This window comes from Cryptomeria japonica, chromosome 6 (genome assembly GCF_030272615.1).
Source record: "Cryptomeria japonica chromosome 6, Sugi_1.0, whole genome shotgun sequence".
Classification (NCBI taxonomy): Eukaryota; Viridiplantae; Streptophyta; class Pinopsida; order Cupressales; family Cupressaceae; genus Cryptomeria; species Cryptomeria japonica.
The window spans coordinates 326,569,011-326,575,010 of NC_081410.1; positions in this window are offsets into that span (position 1 = coordinate 326,569,011).

Consider the following 6,000-nt stretch of genomic DNA (forward strand, 5'->3'; position numbering starts at 1 on the left):
TGGCGGATTGGGATCATTGCTTTAGCACGTGGACCTATATTAGGTCCTAATTGATTTAGGTTATGGATCAGCTTAATGTAATGTGTGGATTGGACCTCTCAATGTGTTTCTGGGATGTCTTTTGAGTTGGATATTATTTGTTTGGTCTAAGACCGACATGTTTTGTAATTATGTAATTGGTTTATTGTTTGGTGGCTGACCTGATTATTTATGGTCGAGGGTTTGTATATATATGATGTAAGATCTCATTGTAGATAATGGTCATGGTATGTGATATGTATATGTAATGTTTGAATAATGTAATATCATTTAGGCAGAGGAATTGGTCAATCATTAGAGATCGAATCGGGTTTATGTAAGAGGATTTTGTCCTCCAGTATTGAGCTTAACTGGAATTGTACTCAGGCATATGAGATGCTATCTTTGTAGTTGATTCCTTCTTCCAGATTGTAGTTTGGATTTCTATGTATTCAGTGAGACTCCTTTTGTGATGAGTAGTGCATTCTAGGCTTTTGGCCTTCCTGCAAGTGTAGGCCCTCAATTATAATTCACATACTTATCAAAGAAGTATTATCTGATTGTGGGTAGGCTTCCCACTACAGTTTTTCCCTTTACCAAGTTTTCCACGTATAAATCTTGGTGTCATGTGGATATTATTTATTCTCTGATTATTGTTTATGCTTAATTGGTTTATCTGTTATTCCAGTATTTGGTTTAAGCATTCTAGTATTAATGTTCTGGGTTTTGGTATTAAAGTTTTAAATGCTAAATGTTCTGGTAATCCGTGACAACTGTTTCACCCCCCCCTTCTCAGTTGTCTTTTGATTATTTGAACTATCTAACAATTGGTATCAGAGATCTAGTCCTCTCTACAAAAAGCCTAACCACTTGAGGAAGATCCTATGGCATCTAACAGTTCAAGTTCATCTAGTTCATCTGGAGCTATCTTTCAAAGAGATATTCCTAGGCTTGATGAAATAAATTACACAGTATGAAAGATTCAGGTGGAGACTCATCTGTGATGTCTTGGCAAGGAGATTTGGGAGATTACATAGAATGGTGTTACACATTATAATATGACATCTCGAAAACCTCCTCTAGAAAACTTGGATAAGGAGCTTGAGAATGATTGTAGAGATAGAGAAGCCCTATTGTGTGCACTTTTTGATCAACAAATAATGGGATTAACCAAAAAAACATTTGGAAAGTCTATATGGGATAAGTTGGAGACTCTTATTGAAGGTGACCCTACTGTGAAGATTGTTAAACTTGATGGTTACTGGGTGAGACATGAAAACCTGAAGATGGAAGAAGATGAAAAGATTACTGCATTCATGGAAAGGGTAAATGAGATTGTTATGGGAATTCAATGTTGTGGTGGAACTTTGAGTGAAGATGAAATTGTTTCTAAAATTATGAGAGCCCTACCACCAAGTTACAAGATGAAGGCTACTGCAATTAATGAATTGAGAACAATGGCTAATACTTCTATCAACAAAGATACCTTGGTTGGAAAATTATCTACTTTTGAGCTTGAAGAATTTGGATCTTCTGTAGTTGTGAAGTCTGGACCTTATTTTCATGTGTCTGCATCATCAATCGATAAGCAAGATTGGAAAGCTTTATATGCAAAGGAATTGGATTATATGAAGAGAGAAGATGATGAGTTTGAGCAAATTGAAGCACTATTTTCTAGAAGAATACCTAAAGGACCGGTAGGAAGTAAGTATGAAGGAAACACATCTTTTCAATGTTTTGCATGTAATAAGATTGGTCATTTTGCATCTTGATATCCTAAAAGGAATTCAATATTTGAAGAGAGAGTTAGAAGATCATTTAAGCCTAAGCCTGGATATCAGAATAAATATAAGTATAGGAAAAATAGAGACAAATCATGCTACATAGTGGATGAGGAAGGTGTTACTAATTCTGATGATGAATCAACATAAGACTCTTCTAGTGGTTCCAACAATGGGAAGGAATGGGTGTTCCTAGCTATCAAGGAAGATGTTTCAGCACTAGAAGACAATGTACCTAAAAATAAAGCACTCGCTACTAAAATTGAAGACAAGGATGAATGGGTAATTGACAGTGGCTGTTCACATCATATGACTAGAGATAAAAGGAAGTTTCTATCTTTGTAATAATTTGATGGCAGTTTGGTTAGATTTGGAGATGATGATCAAAGGAAAAGGAACTATATCATTGGATGGTAATCACAATACTGATAATGTTTATTGCATTGAATGTTTAAGGAATAATATTTTGAGTGTAGGACAATTGGTGGATAAGGGATTTCAATTACAGTTCAAGGATGGAAAATGCAAAATCATTAACAGATTTAGTTTGGAGATTGCAACCGGTACACAGATAAAAGCTAAAATATTTCATCTAAATTCTGGTAAGAAGACATGTTTGATTACACAAATTGATGAGAGTTGGCTATGGCATAAGAGTCTCTATCATGTGAATTTTGATTGCATTGTAAAGATCAGTTCAACTAAGGCAGTTAGAGATATACCTAAGATTGTGAAGCCCTATAATCCGATATGTAAAGAATGTCAAATGGGTAAATAGGTCAGAACCTCTTTTAAGAGTATACATGATAAATCTAATGATGTTCTTGATCTTATTCATACTAATTTGTGTGGCCCTGATAGAGTTAAAAGTTTTCAAGGTGATAGATATTTAATGCTAATCATTGATGATTATTCTAGAATGATGTGGGTTACTTTTCTAAGGGAGAAATCTGAGGCTTTTGAAAAGTTTAAAATATTTAAGGCTAAAGTAAAAACAAAGACAGGATTCAAGATTAAATGTTTGAGGTTAGATCATGGTGGAGAATTCACATCCGGTGAGTTTAATAACTTTTGTGAGAAGCATGGTATAGGGAGACAATTTTGTGCTCCCTAGACACCTCAGTAGAATGCAGTTGTGGAAAGGAAGAACATAACTATCTTAGATGCTGATAGAACAATGATGATGGAAGCTAGTCTACCTCATATCTACTAAAGAGAAGCAGTAAGCACAATGGTCTATACATTCAACATAGTACATATCAAAGGAGAAACCAATAAGACACCTCATGAAATATGGTTAGGAAATACACCTACAATCAAGTATTTTAGAATCTTTGGTAGTAAATGTTATATTAGGAGAGATGATATCATTGACAAATTTGATCCTAGATGTGATGAAGGAATATTTATTGGTTATTCTAATGAAAGAAAAAGATATAGATGTTATAACAAGAGATTGCTAAGAATTATGGTGAGTGCTAATGTCAAGGTGGATGAGCTGAATAGAAGTCAAATAAGAGTTTATGAGTAAGAACCAGTGGTGGAAATTATTATATCTGAACTGGTAGCACCTTTACCAGAATATAGTGTTGAACCAGTTACTCTGACAGTATCAAAAAATTCAACAGTAACTGAATAACTGTGAAGAGGAACAAAGATTTAGAAGACTCCTAGGTATGTGAGATTGAATCATTCAGAAGATCATATCATTGGGGATAAGAACAATGGAGTGATGACAAGAATAAGATTGGTAACTAATGAGGTATGTTTAATTTCTCAAGTTGAACCATTATCAGTAATTGAAACATGTAAAGATGAATGTTGGTTGAAAGCTATGGAAGAAGAATTAGATCAGATAGATAAAATAACACATGGACTTTAGTTCCTCAGCCTAAAAATAAGAATGTTATTGGAACTAATTGGGTTTTTAGGAATAAATAGAATGAGGCTGGTCAAGTTGTAAGGAATAAGGCTAGATTGGTTTGTAAAGGATATTCTTAGAAAGGAGGAATTGATTATGGTGAGACTTTTGCACCTGTAGCTAGGATTGAAGCTGTGAGATTATTTCTTGCCTATGCTGCCCATAAAAATTACAAGGTTTAACAGATGGATGTTAAGTGTGCATTTTTGAATGGGGATCTTGATGGGGAAGCTTATATTGAGAAACCTGATGGGTTTTTACTTTTAGATGATACAAACATGGCTTGGAGGTTAATGAAAGCTTTATATGGATTGGAATAGGCACCTAGAGCTTGGTATGCAAGATTAGATAAATATCTTTTGAAGCCTTGTTTTACTAAGCGTAATGCTGACAATAATTTATATTATAAGGTCACTGATGATGATATATTGATTATTGAAGTATTTGTTGATGACATTTTTGAGGTGAAGATAAGTTGTGCATGGAATTTTTAAGAGTATGAATAAAAAATTTGAAATGTCTATGATTGGGGAAATAGAAATTTTCTTAGGTTTGCAAATTACTCAGATTGACAAAGGTATTTTCATTTGTCAAACTAAGTATGCTAGGGAATTGTTGAAGAAATTTGGTATCGGAGATTCTAAACTAGTAAGTACTCCTATGGTTACAAGTGAGAAATTGATAAGGAAATATGTTTCTACACTGGTAAATCCTATAAGATACAAATCTATAATTGGAGGTCTACTTTATTTGACTCATACTAGGCCTAACATAATAAATTTTGTTTGTATTGCATCTATATTTTAGAGTGATCCTAGAGAAAATCATGAGAGTGCGGTGAAAAGAATTTTTAGATACTTGTAAGGTACATCTGAATATGGTTTGTGGTACCCTAAGGATGATGACTTTACTTTATGTGCATATACAGATGCTGATTGGAATGGAGATGTTGATGATTAGAAAAGTAATTCCAGTGGAGCTTTCTTTCTTGGAAATAAGTTGGTTTCATGGATCAACAAGAAACAATCATGTACTTCTTTATCTATTGCTGAAGCAAATGTTGAAGGATATCAAAGTGCATTGCACTGGACCGGTAATTATTCACTGTGATAACTCTGAAACTATTGACATATCAAAGAATCTGGTATTTCACTCTAAGACAAAGCACATATCTATCAAGTATAACTTTTTTAAGGAGAAGGTGGAAGAAATTGAAGTTAGATTGGTTTATGTGAACACTAAAGAGAAGATTGCAGATATTTTCACTAAACCTTTGCCTAAAGAATCGTTTGAGTTCCTAAGAGACAAGTTAGGGGTTTCTACCCCTCCGAAAGAGAAGTATTTGATACTTTTTGGCATCAGTCTAGTATGTATTATTATAGATAATATTCATTTTGGCATTGATGTGGGGATGCTACTGCTTAGGGGGAGTAGTTAGCCTTGTGTTTTAGTGGTTTTTGTTTTTGCTTTGATATTTCTGTTAGATATCTCACATTGATGTCAAAGGGAGAGAGATATTGATGTGAAAAACTTAAGGATTTGTATACATTAGGGGGAGAAATATATGTGTAATATAAATCTTTATAGAGATCATTCACAAGGGGAGTTTGGTCTTTGTTTCAGAACTTCATTGCTATATCCTTGAGTGGGAGATTGTTGGATGTCTTCCATTAGGGTAGACTTGTTTGGCATTTCTTGATACTTCAATGTTTTTCAAGTCTAGTGTTTCCATAATGCCAAAGGGGGATATTTTTGGCCATTTGGGGGAATTGATTAAGTGTTGCATTGATGTTTTATCATTGATGCCAACACTAGCTATTTTGGATGCTTTATCGACACCCTTTTGGTCTCGGTAGATTGTGTGGTTTCTGTTTGGATTGGATCCGACATGATCCGGTATGACTGGTATGCTCTAGTATGATTTGGTTATGGAATTGGCTTATTCATGCTACTTATGTTCATATTCAGTCAGTTGGTTTTGTTCTAGTGATTAGATGCTATTTTGTTTACTTTGAAGCTTGGTTTGTGGTTCTGGTGAGGGTTTCACCGACATAGCTTTGATGAAGATCTTTGATGATATGCATAAGTGGTGTTGGTGAAACTTCTAGTATGGATTCAGGATGCTGACGATGATCATATTTGAGAATTGACGGATTGGGATTATTGCTTTAGCGTGTGGACCTATATTGGGTCCCGATTGATCTAGGTTATGGACTGGCTTAATGTAATGTGTGGATTGGACCTCTCGATGTGTTTCCAAGATTTCTTTTGAGTTGGATA